Source organism: Sminthopsis crassicaudata, chromosome 5 (genome assembly GCF_048593235.1).
Source record: "Sminthopsis crassicaudata isolate SCR6 chromosome 5, ASM4859323v1, whole genome shotgun sequence".
In the NCBI taxonomy this organism is placed as follows: Eukaryota; Metazoa; Chordata; class Mammalia; order Dasyuromorphia; family Dasyuridae; genus Sminthopsis; species Sminthopsis crassicaudata.
Genome location: NC_133621.1, coordinates 9629057 through 9645137, shown reverse-complemented (window position 1 = coordinate 9645137; position 16081 = coordinate 9629057). Strand labels below are relative to the sequence as shown.

The 16081-nt window shown below is 39.1% G+C and overlaps 1 long non-coding RNA gene across 1 annotated transcript in view; it reads left to right on the top strand.

The window, feature by feature from the left end:
* Positions 1-5079: 5079 nt before the first annotated feature.
* Positions 5080-16081, top strand: part of LOC141542483 (uncharacterized) — a 35485-nt gene continuing 24483 nt past the window's right edge. Inside the window, exon 1 of the long non-coding RNA XR_012482173.1 lies at positions 5080-5340. This is a non-coding gene — a long non-coding RNA (uncharacterized LOC141542483). The remainder of the gene's footprint in view (positions 5341-16081) is intronic.

Below are 16081 nucleotides of genomic sequence, written 5' to 3'. Positions count from 1 at the left end.
AGACCCACAGCCTTTAGACTGAGTTACAGTCTAACCTTTAACCTGGCTCCCTAACCTGGGGTAGATGAGCCAAGCGGATGGATAGCCAAGAGAGGTAAGGAGTTTGGTAGTGAACACATGGATCTTCTGACCAGGTGTTCACTAGGGAACCAACAAGTCAGGCATTAAGTCAGGGCATTATGTGAGTAGGTATAATAAAGGCTTTTAAGATTACATGTGGCTGTTCTTGAGTGCGCTACCGGTTATTAAACTATAGATTCAAGAGATTGTGGCCAGAGACCTTTGAAGGCCTCAGAGGAGGCGAGCCGGGTAGAGTTGACACTGCAAAGGTCAGTGGGTCTAGGACAGACTAGTAATTGTAACTGCCAGGAGGGCATGTTACAAATGGCAATGTTACAAACTATGTTACAAGTAAATCTGAAGATAGAGTCATATATCTATCTACATCATGGTATTGGAGAGTACCCATGTGATAATGCGTTTGTATCTACATGTGAATTATTACATGGGTGAATATGCTTATTTCTTAATTTATCATCATGTTTCTCTCACTATGTTTTGTGCCACGTTCATGCTAAAGAATGTCTGTTGATGGTTGTGCATTTCTGGCACTGCTTATAATGATATAATATAATATATATATATAATATATATATATAATAATATATGTCCTATCGATAGGGTTCTTGATACAGCTGGCCAGCTATACTTTGCTAGTTGGCCATGCTTGTTGCTCATGATTGATTCTTGTGTGTACTTTTAATGTGCATGCAATTAGGAATGTTAACATGCTTATATCCTTGCAGGCCATGCTCTTCATAGTGCCATGTCTACTTCATGTGCTGTTAAGATGCCTTTGTTATATTGCAATTTCAGTGGTACCTAAAGCCAGTTCCCCATCACGTCAGAAAAATCATCTTTGTTTAAAACATTGCTGCTTGTGTTTAGATTATAGAGCTACAGGTTTTGGACTTGCCCCAACTGATTTTTGTAAGGGCCAGAAGGAGATCTGGCCCAAGAAAGAAACGTAAAAACATTCTCAAATCCCATTAGGAAAAGACTCTGCTGGAGAATGATGAATAATACCCTACGCTGAATGAGAAGAGGGTGGAATTAGTGGGACTGGGATAGAAAAGAGCTGGAGCCATCTGAATCTTCTCAGAATTTCTTTGAGCTTCTTCAGTCTCTTAAAAGTCTCTTTGATCCCCACCGTCTCTGTAAGTTCTATAGTTTCTTCAGGTCTCTTATGTCTTGTGCATCTCTGCAGTTGCTTTAGGTGTTAGTGGCTTCCAATTTTGAGAAGTTGAATGATGCAATTCTACTTCAGGTTGCTGAAGGGAGAATAAGACTGGGAAGAAGTTGACATGAGTAGTTCATGTCTCTATCTACAGCTTGCTAACCTAGAGACTTTGGAAATTTTCCCTTTAAATGAGATCTGGGACTTTCTCTTCAAAGACTATGTAGTTTCTTATATTCTTTTATGTACACCTTCTCTAATCACTACTTTGGTAGGGACTTGGATAAATGGGTATTTTTGCTGTTTCCTATGAGTGTTTATTTTGGAATTAGTATTTGCCAGATAACTTTGAATATAAACCTTGGCTCTTCCTTTTCCCAAGAAAAAATAGTGATTAGAAAGGTAGCTGGATCCCCAAAACCAAATCCCCTAGTGTAGGAGTAGGGAACCTCCAGCCCTTGGGCAATATAAGCCTGCTTAAATTTTATAAATTGACAATTTTGTATGGCTGCTGAATGATATTATGAATATTCAAATGGTCCTTGACAAAAAAAGGAAAGGTAGCCTAGATTAACAATAGTTAAGGGAACACTGATATAGTTCTGGGTCCTTACCCCTTCTGTCTGAAGAGAGCAGAGTGGCCAACCTTCTCATCCCAAGCTCCAGCTTTCTCTCCTGGCAGGAAATAAAATCTATCCTGGAGAAGTATGGGAGGTGCAGGTGGAGATCTTCCATTATCCTGGAGGATGTGATCCTTGTAGATATGGTACACAAAGACACACTTATGCACATGAGGAGACAGTCTCTAAACACATGCGTGGATATACATCTAGGCCACAGCTAAATTCTTAAGGATCCAGAAGCTTTACCTGGTTCTCTCTTTAGTCTATCCTCCTACAATCTTTCTGATAACCCAGAAATATTGTGGCTGTGGCCAAAATTGAACACAGTGAACATCATCTTTTCTCTTAGGAGCCCTGACTAGCTGAAGTAGATGCACAAGACTGCTTCATTTCCACTGCTCCCAGGCATCCAGCATGGAAGACTCCTTTTGGGGCATCTCCAAGCTTGAATTTAATGGCATGGAGCTGTGGGCTCCCCCGCCTCTTGTCTTTTCCCACTGGACTGGCATCCCCTCCCATGGAGTCTGGGAATCCCTGTCCTGATCAAATGAAAGTCTCAGTATGACTTAAGTTTTACTTTCATTTTTCAAAATGTTCTGGGTTTGGCAAATCACTTTTGGTTAAGTATTGAATAACGGCACAATACTCCAAAAGGGAGACAAAAAACCAAATCTAGATGTGGACAAAACAATGGCTCTTTATTGTTCTTTCAAGAAAGAGCCATTCCCTCAAAATCTGGGTGTGTGTGTATGTGTGTGTGTGTGTGTGTGTGTGTGTGTGTGTGTACACGCATGCACGCGTGTGTGTGATGACTTCATTAAAACTAACTAAATAAATAAAAGATGTATTGCCCAGGGTACAAGAATTCTGCCAACTCAGCTTGATATTTATCAGAACATAGATTCCTGTAGTGTAATCCCCTGGTTTTATGATAAAACAACAATAGGAAGTGACTTGTCTGAGGTCATATAGAAAGGAAGCAGCAATCCAGGATTCAAACCCTTCTCCAAAGATTCTAAATCCAAATCCAAATCGGCTGTTTGGTTTTAATTTTTTGTCTTCATATTCCGAGAACTTGGCATGGGGAAGGTGCTTGGCAAGTGCTTGTTAATTTGAACTAAATTAGTACCAGGATGATAGCAGCTTGTTTAGTAGAGATCTTCCTTTTACTCAATAGAAATAAATTTTATTTAGCACTTGAATGACAACTAAAGTACTTAAGAATTTTTTGGAGGAAAAAAAAAAGATAAACATTGTTCCCATCCCTTCTGCAAACATATTTATACTTCTAATTTGTTTTCATGAATTTCTTTCTTTTTTTTTTTTTTTTTTTTTTTTTTTTTTTTTTGTAAATAAAAGATAAATAAATCCCAGTATAGCTTCTGCTGAATGATGATGATGATGATGATTTTGAAATTAAGTTTCCTTCTCCCAATTGGACTTCTCTTTCTGAATTTTCCAAGCCCAAGGCCTATGACCTCTGGGATTCTAGCTGAGCTTTCATGAACAATCATACTTAAGCTCTCTGACCTTCTTGGGGAAATTTAGCCCTTGGGTCCCACTTCCTGAGATGTTACAGTTACATTTCCGGATTTCTGCACAACCCACACAGAAAGGTGAGGAATTCTTCTGAGGTCTTCTTAGGAACACTCTTTTGCCAATTTACAATTCAAATGGAAATCACTTTCCCTTTTGATCTGTTGGGGGAAGGCCTGGAGATTGATGGAATACAATGGTGTCTTTGTACTGGACTGGGCTAGAGGACTGTTACAGAATGCGTTTTAGCATTGGAGCTAAGAGGCCAATGGAGGCTTCCAGCCACATGTTTAAAAGAACAGGCAGGGGGAAAAAGTGGCTTAAGTCAATTACAGGCCTCCTTCCTGAGCCATCTTGTGGGACCGATGTGCTACAATTATCCGATACTTCAGTCCAGGAGCTGGCCAAGTCTCCACTTAACATAGCTATGATTTTGAAATCTACTTACTCTGGAGACTGACCATAAGATCAACACACTGACAGAGCAACCGTTGGAAATTCCAAACATCCCTCAAACCCGAACCGTAATTATCCAGCCTGGAAGCCCAATGGGCAAGGGAAGCATTGGTCTCCTCTCCCCCCTTTCCCCTTCCACTCAGTGCCCAGGACCCTGTCAGCGCTCAATAAACACCAGATAGAGCTTTGCACTGATGCTGCTTAACTCCAAGGGCCAAGATTCTCTCAGGCAAACTGAACTACTTAGAAGAATTCTGCAACTGAGCAGAGTATGTTTCGGAGACATCAGATGTGCTTCTCGAAGGAGAGGAAAGGAAGGAAGATCCTGCTGGGTGAGAGGAGTCCTAACCATCCCAAAATATTACAGCCCCCCAAATTAGAATCCAGTGGAACCTAACAGGTCATCAATCCTTACCCAAAGCACCTAACCCCCTATTCAGAATCCTGACACATGGACACTGAGCTGCTGTTTGAACACCTCCATGGACAGAGAAATCACTCTCCCATTCTCTCTTGTGTCACCTGAAATTGCAAAGAAGCTTTCTTATGTCAATTCAACTCTATCTTGCTGCGACTCCTGCTCATCATCCATTCTCTGGGCCTGAAGAGAATATATTGGTCTGTTTTTCTACATAATCCTCCACGTCTGAAGATGTCAGTTATGGCCTTCTTCTTGGGCCAAGCCTTCTCTTCTCCAGACTAAACAGCTCTTGGTCTTTTGACAAATCCTCAAGTTTCCTTGTTGTCCTGGCCAAATGACTTCTTCTGTCAGTGTCTCTCCTCCTGCATGGGCCATTATAGTATTCTAGCAAACCTTCACCTAGAGAGAGAACAGCAGAAATCTCACTTTTGCCCATAATGGGGAAAAACTTTTCGGAACCCTATCCATATATTTTCTCATCTAATCATTATAACAATCCTGTGAAGTAGCTACTCCAGGTAAAACCAAATTAAGGAAAGGATACTGAGTCTGAGAGCAGTTAAGTGACTTGTCCATAATCACTCAGGGTGTCCTGATTCTAAACTCAGGGCTTTGTCTACTATACACCATAGATCATTTGGTGATCCTGTGTTATTAATACAGGCAATCTATGAATTGATGAATAAATATTTATATTTAGCACTTATTATGTGCCAAGACTATGTCATAGTAGCCAGATTGTGACTCAGTGCTAGGCACTGGGGACACAGCTTCTGAACCAGAAACATCCTAATGAGATACATGAAAGTTTTTCTAGCATCCAAATCATTATAGTGACTGATATTGAACCAGCAGTCTGACAAAAACCTCTTATCATTATCACATGACTTTCCCTGTAGCCTAAACCTCAAACTCTACAAATGTAATTGTCAAAAACAAAGCACAGAATTTGGGCCTGATGTCATGATAATCTTACAACAGTTAACCAGAAGGAGAGTGGATTATCTCTGGAGGTAAAAGATGCATTCTCCCACCCTGGAGGAAGACCTGGACGCCTTCCACAAAAGGTACTTTTGGGGTGTCTGAAAGAGGAAATCCTTTTTTGATCAGCCACACTGAAGGGATGATCAGCTATTTAACCTAACTAGAATGGGGAAAGAAGAGAACATATTGATATCTGTTGTATATAGGTGGTTCAATCTTGAGATTAATCTATTTAATTTATGTAGAATATTAGAAAAATTGGTGGGCAAGAGAAAGAAACAGAGATTCAATACATGATTCTGATGGCTTTCTATACCCAGTATCTGTCATAGTTTCTTGCATATCATTGATGCTTAATATATGCCTAGTGATGGATTAATCAATGACATAGGAATTGCCTAGGGGAAAAAGCACAGAATTATTAACAGAGGAAGGTTGTAAACCATCATATGAGAATATTTTAAAACACAGAATTGATTAGAAATTCTTAGCATCCTTAGGAAGGGGAAAGAAATATTTACTTGGCTTTCCCAGTAGATTAATGGCAAAAGAATATATAAATAAGTAATTGTCAGAGGGAGGATTCTGAGAAGATGGTGGAATAGGTCAGTAAATTTCAACTTCTCCAGATTTCCTCCATAAACAGAACAAATGTATGCTTCACAATGAAGATAGACTGCTAAAATACAAAAAAGGGTTGGGGCAAAACAGGGGTTGTCCAGGTACAACCCAAAATCTAAAGAAAGACCTCAGGCCAGGAATTAACCAGTGTGAAGTGCACACACCTCTAGGATAACTCCACAGAAATTCCAAGTGGGGTCCCCTGGGGCTAGCTGGGTTTGGCTGGAGCCTCAGCAGGAACCACAGAAATTTTCACCTCCTGGACAGTGTATGTAGTCCAATGCAGGCAGAAAGAGGCAGCTGCTTAGGAACACCAAACCCAGCTGTTTGATAGAGATACAGCCCTGGGTGAGAAGGAACCAGCACATTTGGAGTACAGAAGCTGTGAGGCAGGGATGCTGCATGCTGTGGGCACTTACAGGAGGGTGGAGTTTTTGGTTTGGGGTTCCAGGTTAGAGAGCTGAAGTGAAATTGGAGGCACCATCCCCCAATGCCATGATTAGAGGTGCTTGCACTAATACTTCTTAATAAAAAGAAAATTAATTGGCAAAGAAGAACTCAACCATAGAAACTTACTATGGAGATAAGGAAGAACAGGATTCATCTTCAGAGGAGGACACTAAAGTTTAAAAAAAAAAAAAAAAGGCTTCTTTACCACAAAGAGTAATGATAAATGGCTCCTTGCAGAGAGAATTTATAGAAGAATTCAAAAAAAATTAAAAATCAAATGAGAGACATTGAGGAAAAACTAAAACAAACAAGCCAATAAATAAATCGAGGACCCAATGAAATAAATAAATATATAAATGAAAATGAAGAAGATTATGGGGAGGAGAATAATCAACTAGAAAAGGAAATATAGTTTTAAAGATGAAAATAACTCTTTGGAAAATTAGAATTAGTCAAGGGAAAGCCAATGAAGCTTTAAGAGACCAAGAAATAAACAGAATATAAAAAATTTAAAAAAAAATGAAACATTCTTACAAGAAAACAATAGAGCTGAAGAACAGATCAAAAAGAGAAAATATAAAAATAATTGGATTTCCTGAAAGTTGACCAAAAAAAAAAAAAAAAAAAAAAAAAACTTTGACAAAATAATGCAAGAAATAATCTAAGAAAATTGCCCTGAAGTGATAGAACATGAGGGGAAAGTTAAAATAGAAAAAATCCACCAATGACCACCTCAAAGAGACCCTTTGTGGAAACCAAGTAGGAATATTATTGCTAAATTTCAAAAACCCCAGATCAAAGAAAAAGTTTACAAGAAACAAGAAAAAAAATTCAAATATGCTGTAGCTACAATTAGAAGTATAGAAGACTTAGCAGCAGCCACAATAAAACATCACAGATGCTGGACTCATGTACACTGGCAATCAAAAGAACTAGGCCGGTGGCCAAAAATATTATATCCAGCAAAATTATCCATAATATTGAATGGAAAAAATGATCATTCAATGAATTTGCAGATTTTCAGGACTTTCAACCAAACCAAAATAGAAAATTTAACATTATAAGAGCCAATATCAAAGATCGGTTTAAAGGAACTTAATATAGGCAAATTGTTTTCTTTCCATGTATACCATATATTAAAGATTGACATCAGCAATTGGATAGTTCAAAAGAAAGATTAGGGCAGATTTAAGATAAAAATAGTAATTATGTTATATAAATTATATGTTATATAAATAAGGTACAGAGGAAGAACAGACACAGAGGCATTAGAGGATGGAAGGGGGCTTATAGTTCTGAAAATCTATATTGGCAAAGGATTAAAGAGGTTACACTTCATATATACCATGAAGAATATATACCCCTCCAAAATCTATGAAGAAATAAAGGGGGAAGGATGGGCAGAGGGGGGAAGCAAAGGGTGTGGGAAGAAAAAAATGGGAAGGATCAGTGAGTGGGGGGAAATTAAGAAATAGCAAGACATGTTAAGGAGCACAATTAAAGCAGAAGAGTTAGGAATAGGAAAGATGAGACACACACACAAATATTACAACAGGATTAAGAGTAGAATTATTAGAAAAGAAAAAAAAAGTACAGTTGGTAATCATTGATCTTAGACAAAGTCAAACTTAAAGATTCAATCAAGAGAGAAATCTACATTACATGTCAGCCATCCTAATATTGCTTTAGATGCATGTTTAGATATGGGTAAATGTGTGTGGATACAAATCGTGTTTGAGTACATATATATATATATATATATATATATGTGTGTGTGTGTGTGTGTGTGTGTGTGTGTGTGTGTATAGATATATGTATATGTGAAGGTCTGTGAGTGTGAATGTGTGCATGTGTGTGTATAGATATGGGGGGTGTGGACAAGGGTATCAGTGTGTGTGTATATATGTGTGTGTGTATATATATATATACGTATATATACATATATGTATGTATATATATGCGTGTGTGTGTATGTATATAGAAATATATGTGTGCTTAACTATAACCTACTTGGGGAAGCTAGGGGGATGAAAGGGGGAAAAAGAATAAAGCAATAAAAGAGTTTTCAGCAGAGAACAGAAGAACAACCTACAAGAACCATAAATGTGATTTCTTCTACTATTATATCTTTCTTGAACTGGTCATTTATTATAATAATTTTGGAATCCTCACTGATGTTCTGCTGGGTACATGACAACTGTTTTGTTTTCCTTTTCTGTTTTGCTTTTCTTTTTCTCTATTCAAAGTAGAATGCAATTATTAAAAGAAGAATAGAAAGGGATATGCAACCATTTAGGAAAATGCTTTAAATCACTAATAATAGGAAAAATGCAAATCAAAACAATCCCAAAGTTTCATCTCACACCCTGAAAATAGGACAAATGATCAAAAATGGCAACAGTCAATATGGCAGGGTTGTGGAAAGACATGTACTTTATTACATTGTGACACTTTCTGGAAAACAATTTGGAATTATGCAAATGAAATGACTAATTGTCTATACCCTTTGAACCACAGATTCCATTACTGGACTTATACATTAAAGAAGCATCAATAGGGGGAAAAAAAGTCCTCATACACTACAAAATATTTAAAGCAGCACTCCTTATGAGAGTTAAGAATTGAAAACACAGTACACACTCATTAGTTGGAGAACAGCTAAAAAGATTGTGGCACATGAATGCAATAGAATATTTCTGCACTATAAGAAATGTTGTGTTCAATGAATAAAGAGAAAACATGGAAAGATTAATGGGAATTGAAGCAAAGTTAATTAAGCAGAGTCAAGAAAAGAATATAAAGTTACTACAATAACACCAAAAATTAAAAGTAAAAGTAACAAAATTTAAAGATCAAGCAGAAACTGAATGACATTATATCCCCAACCTATGTCTTTGTGGAGGAAGGTAGGCAAGTGTTATATATTTTCAATACATGAATCTTTTTTCAATATATGAATCAATTATACTATTTTTTTCTTTTAAAAATACATATAGCTAGAGGTAGTGGAGTGAGGAGGGATAGTTGGGATAATTAAGGAAATGTAAGAAACAAACCAAAAAATCAATAAAAAGTTGGTTGTTTTTGTTTTTATTTTTTAATAGAGTACATTTGGGTCCCCAAAGTTCCATCAGCATAATCAAACTTTTTTTTTTCCACACATGTAGTGATTTAAGAACATTGACCAATTGACTGTATTTTGTAACCCCAAATGTCATTTTAATAAAAAAAAAAAAAAAAAAAAAACTAATGCTCCAGGAAAATCATGGGAAGGGGAAACTCTTCAGGTTTTATGATGAAAGAAATTCATGCTTGGGTTCTAGGACAGGATCTTATTCATCAAACAAAATCTGTAATCCTGGACTAGCGAATTATGACCTATAGAAGCAAAAGAAGGGAAAATAGGAGAACTGAAATATATTAGCATGGTAGAGAGTGAAATTTAGCTTCTAATCTTTGCCATATTTCCAGAAGAGCCCTGGAAATGGATTCTCAATTAGCAAGAAGCTTAGAGCCACTAGAGAGATTAGTGTTAAAGGTAGAGATGTGTTTTGGAAGTGAAGGGATTATTACCCAGATCTCTTGGGAGGTGGAAAGTGGTACTAGAAGGAGAAGCACCAGAGCAAAAGTGAGATAACCAAGATTGATTGATGGATGAGATGAGAAGTTTTTATATGGTCAAGTGGGACCAATCAATATGTATATAGTGAACTAAGTAGGCTAGTCCCTCTCTCTGTCTCTGTCTCTCCCTCCCTCCCTCCTTCCCTCTGTGTCTCTCTCTCTCTGTCTCTCTGTCTCTCTCTCTCTCTCTCTCTCTCTCTCTCTCTCTCTCTCTCTTTCTCTCTCTTTCTCTCTCTCTCTCTCCTCTCTCTGTCTGTCTCTCCCTCTCTCTTTTTTCTCTCTCTCATATACACATATGTACACACAAAATATGCAATATAAGCTTAAAAATTATTTAATGCTCTGAAAGATAATTTTTTTCATGCCTCATCACTTTTCTTCCCCTGGTTTTTCCCCTGAAAAAATAGTAAGACATTGTCTTCTAAAAACAAGGTCCCTGATCCGGGGATCAAATGCAGTCTCTAATGACTTGAGCAGATGTCCTTCCCTTTCCTTTCTGCCCATCATAGTTGACAAGTAGCCTTGTGCTGACACCTAAGACAAACACACCAGGTTTCAAACTAGTGGAAAGTGTGAAAAACTAATTGGCTTAACGGTAAATCCAATATGCTACAGGCAGGAGTGGGGGAAGGGGGAGAAGGCCTTCATCAAACATAAAGCAGTGGAATGAGAAGGTGTGTCATAAAAACAAAACAAAACAAAACATGGAAAATCTAACCAATCCCAGGACATTTAATTGTTGACAATCACTTTGGCCCACCTTTTGATCCATGGCTATTTCTGGATCAAGGAGAAATGGCATGCTTCATTACCCCTAATACCTCCATATGTCCCTGGAGCTTGGAGGGGCCAGTGAAATTAGCCTTTCCTGAGTTTTGTGGAACCTGGCATTGTAGCTCAGTAGAGTTAAATAACATTATTCAAATGGAAGTTGAACAGAGAAGTAATTACTTTAATACCAAAATAACTTCGGCTGATCCATCACTTTCTTGAAGGACAATGACATTTATAGATTTTTTTTTATTTCTAACTTAAAAAAAAAAAAAAGAAAAGAAAAGAAAAGAAAGGAAAATGGAACCGTCATTGCCAGCAGCAGGACTGGCAGAGTGTCACTCTGATTTAGGGTGATGGATAAACCAGATGTGGGATAATGCCCTCTCTCCACTGCTGCTCAATGATTTCCATCTTCATTTGGCCTTATTCTAGCAAGTGGACATAAAACAGTTAGTTAGTAGAATGTCTAGAACAGAAAAAGGAAAACCTGCTTCAAGTCTTGCCTTTATCTATCTGTCAATGTCTGTCTGTCTATTTAGGTAGTTATTTTAAGAGTGCATTGATTAGTTTGTGGCATGGAAAGGTTGGGAGTTGGGAGGATTATTTTGCTGGTTCAGCTATTTCTAAACATGGTGGTGCTCCAGTGTCTGAAAAAGACTGTAAAGTTGAGTTCAGATAATGACAGGGTCCACTCCAGCCTTGCTCTCACTGTCTGTGTGACTGAGAGCAAATTACACCAGCTATCTAGGTCTCAGATTTCTTCCCTGTAAAATGATTTTCTTAAATGAGATTATTTTCAAATTCATTTCTGCCTCAAAATCCTCTTTATTAAAAAAGAAAAATAAAAGAAATAGAATTGTCACATATGAAGAATGACTCTAAGGGGTCTGGGGATGTTGACCTAGTTTTCAAATGTGGCCTGGAAAAATTTAGCAATGTGTTCTGGAGATGGAAAGAGCTGCTTCCCTTGACTTGGGACAAAAGCTTCCTTCCTCATTTTCTGATCACCACCAATCCCTGCAGGGCCCACTCTTGGGGGAATAAAAAAGAAAAACCAAGGCATTACAGGATTTCCATGGGGCCATGTTCTCTTTCCGCCCCACTTTTGCTAGCATGTGGCCTTGGGCAAAGCCAGATGCTGGAGGAGAAAACAATTGTTCCCACCCGTATAAAAGAACACTGGACATGTCTCCATGGATGTCTGCCTTTCTCTGTGGGTGGGAGAATGAATCCCACTTCGTGCTCAAGGCAGTGAGTCAGTACCTTTCATCCAAGGATCACTGAAATAGCAGAGCTTGCCAAAACATTTTAATGAAGCCATTATTATTTTTTTTAAGAAAAATAACTATTTAAAGCTCCTATTTAATCTGATTATATGAAAATTTGGTTGTAGTTCTTGTAACACTGGCACCCATCATTAGGATTAATTGAAATGTGCAATATTGAAGTTTCCATGTTTGCAAAAGAAATCATTCAAACAGTTGCCTTCCTTAGACGACTTCTTTATGGAAACCAGAGCCATGGCTAGGTAATGTGGACATATATGCTTGCTGACCTAGCAATCCACTTGATAATGTCTAAGCAATGACAGTTTTTACAATTAAATCCCTTCGTCTTTTTCTCCAAATCACTTTAGGTTTCATTAAACCCTCACCTCAGTTCTAATATATTCAGCATATCATAAATTAAGTACGTATCCACATATGTTTACATATGTGTGTCTTTGTGCATGTATACTACTGACTACAGAGTAAATGATACTGAACAATTTTTCTGCTCCCAAATGCAAATACTCTATCCCCCTGTAATCAAGGCATCTAGGCGTTCTTTAGATTGCTTCTGATCACCAATGACTTATATGAGATGTGAAGGAAGGAAGGAAGGAAGGAAGGAAGGAAGGAAGGAAGGAAGGAAGGAAGGAAGGAAGGAAGGAAGGAAGGAAGGAAGGAAGGAAGGAAGGAAGGAAGGAAGGAAGGAAGGAAGGAAGGAAAGAAAGAAGGGAGGGAGGAAAGAAGGAGGGAGGGAGGGAGGGAGGAAAGAAGGAAGGAAGGGAGAGAGGGAGGAAAGAAGGAGGGAGGGAGGAAAGAAGGAGGGAGGGAGGGAGGGAGGGAGGGAGGGAGGAAAGAAGGAGGGAGGGAGGGAGGAAAGAAAGAGGGAGGGAGGGAGGAAAGAAGGAGGGAGGGAGGGAAGGAAGGAAAGAAGGAAGGAAGGAAGAAAGGAAGCGAAGGAAGGAAGGAAGGAAGGAAGGAGGGAAGGAAGGAGGGAAGGAAGGAGGGAAGGAGAGAGGGAAGAAAGGAAGGAAGGAAGGAAGGAAGGAAGGAAGGAAGGAAGGAAGGAAGGAAGGAAGGAAGGAAGGAAGGAGGGAAGGAAGGAAGGGAAGGAAGGAGGGAAGGAAGGAAGGAAGGAAGGAAGGAAGGAAGGAAGGAAGGAAGGAAGGAAGGAAGGAGGGAAGGAAGGAAGGGAAGGAAGGAGGGAAGGAAGGAAGGAAGGAAGGAAGGAAGGAAGGAAGGAAGGAAGGAAGGAAGGAAGGAAGGAAGGAAGGGAGGGAAGGAGGGAGGAAAGAAGGAAGGGAGGGAGGAAAGAAGGAAGGAAGGGAGAGAGGGAGGGAGGAAAGAAGGAGGGAGGGAGGGAGGAAAGAAAGAGGGAGGGAGGGAGGAAAGAAGGAAGGAAGGAAGAAAGGAAGGGAAGGAAGGAAGGAAGGAAGGAAGGAGGGAAGGAAGGAGGGAAGGAAGGAGGGAAGGAGAGAGGGAAGGAAGGAGGGAAGGAGAGAGGGAAGAAAGGAAGGAAGGAAGGAAGGAAGGAAGGAAGGAAGGAAGGAAGGAAGGAAGGAAGGAAGGAAGGAAGGAAGGAAGGAAGGAGGGAAGGAGAGAGGGAAGAAAGGAAGGAAGGAAGGAAGGAAGGAAGGAAGGAAGGAAGGAAGGAAGGAAGGAAGGAAGGAAGGAAGGAAGGAAGGAAGGAGGGAAGGAAGGAGAGAGGGAAGAAAGGAAGGAAGGAAGGAAGGAAGGAAGGAAGGAAGGAAGCAAGGAAGGAAAGAAGGAAGGGAGGAAGGGAGGAAGGGAGGAAGGGAGGGAGGGAGGAAGGAAGAGTCTTCTAACTGACCAATTTCAATTTGTTGACCAGCTTTACTCTCAGAGGGCTGGACAAAGTCACCTCACTTTCTCCTTCAGAGTCATCTGGGTCCAGTGGCCAGATACAGATCAAGATGATATAAGTTATCAATGTGGTTGAGGACCAACAGAGCGTGGGTGATGTAGACACTAAGTTGGGGTTCTGTCATGTGAAGAATTAACAAGGGCATTCTCTTTGGCAAAAGGTAGATTTGTTTAGGGGAAGAGGATTTGGACAAAATGAAGGTTTACAATAGATGCTGGGAATGGTAATTATGAAATAGAGTCAGAAAGAACAGGATGGAGTTTTCCTGAAAGGGACTTAGCACCCTGAAAGAATTAGTTACTTATAAGGAGAAAGGGGGTTGAGCAGTACAGTGGAGTTAGGGGAAATGCCATGTGGCATGGGAGAAGGGAAAGGGGAAAGAAGCCACAAGGGAGTGTTCCATGGGAGACTGACCCAAAGGAGGGAAGCAGCCTTGGGAAGGCCCATAAGTAGATTTTTATAGGGAAAATTTAACTTCAGGGTATGACTTGGATTTCTGATAGGGCTTGGCAAGATGAGACTACCCAATATCCCTACAGAGGGTGTGTCCCAAGGGTTTAACATAACTTGGATTTGAGAATGACATCCTCCCCAGAGGGTGAGGCCACAGAGTTCACCAGATCACTCTCAGTGCCTTCTCCTTCTTTAGTTTCTGTCTGTCCAAAACACCATTGAGGACCTCATCAGGATCTTACCATTATCTACAGATGTTCTTAACGGCTTTTTTTTTTTTTCCTCTTCTTTTCTTTTGTATCTCTGAACCTTTCTAAGATATCTTGGGGTTTACTGGCTAGAAGTCATAAGGACCATGCCTTAAACCAAAACTAATCTGATTTTCCTTGATTGACCACCAATGGGTAAGCTTTATTTGGTCATACTTTGTGTCCTGATTGACTGGGATTGAATATAAATTGCTATCATTTCGGCTTTCACCAGAAACCCTGAGGGCCTTCCCTTCCCAGATTCATTCATTTATTTATTTAGAGGAGATTCTTTATCTCAATTGTTATCTAGCCTTAATTACTGAATGGGTGTGGCCTTAGTCCAATTGAGGCTCGTTGAATCTTAGCTTAAAAAGGCCGAGATCTTTCATTGCATCCAGGGCCATCCCAGAAGTTCTCCTGATCCTATAACTGACTACTGAACCCAGATAGCTCTGGAGGAGAAAGTGAGGCAGGTGACCTAGCACAGCCCTCCCTCACTTCAATCCAATTCATTTGCATGTCAAGATATCACCTCCCAGATGTCCTGGTCCTCTTCTTGAACAAAGGACAAAAAACAACATACACACATAGAACAGACAGACAGATATACAAATAGATAGATATGGAGCTGCTAGGTGGGGAAGTGCACAGAGTACTGGACTTGAAGTCAGGAAGACTTGGAGTTTGAATCCCACATTGATCAATAATTAGCTTTGTAACCCTATACCAGTTTGTAACTCTCAGTTTGTTTCCTCATCTGTAAAATGGAGGTAATAATGGTATTTATTTCATTTGGTTATTTATTTAGTTAGTTATTTTGCGGAGGCAATTGAGGTTAAGCAACTGCCCAGGTTCATACAGCCAGGAAATGTTAAATGTTTGAGGTCAGAACTCAGGTTCTCCTGACTTCAGGGCTGGTGTTCTATCCACTACACCAACTAGCTGCCCCTACTTCATTGAGTTATTGAAAGGAATCAAATAATATAATAAGTAATATAATAAATATAATGCAACATAATATAATATAATAAATATAACACAACATAGCATTATACATATATATGTATATACATATGTATATATATGTGTATATATATATATATATATATATATATATATATATATATATATATATATAGTGCTTTTTAAACCTTGCAGAGGTCAGCAAATTTTGGCCAGAAATCTGGCCTGCTGCCTAGTTTTGTAATCCAGTGAGCTAATAATTTTTTTTTACAGTTTTAAATACAATAAAAACAAAATTTTAGCTCTGTCTCTATCCTCTTTCTGTTACTGTCTCTCTTGTGTGAATCTGTATCTGTGTCTCTCTCTATTTCTCTTTCTCTTTATCTCTTGAAATCTTTCAAAGGTCACAGTTATTGTTTTCATGATACTATTTATCCATCTGCCATAATCTTTTCCATTTGCCTTTAGTCTCTCAACAGCAGGGTCTTTTCTGATGAGTCTTGTCTTTTCATAATGTAGCCAAATTATTTAATTATGA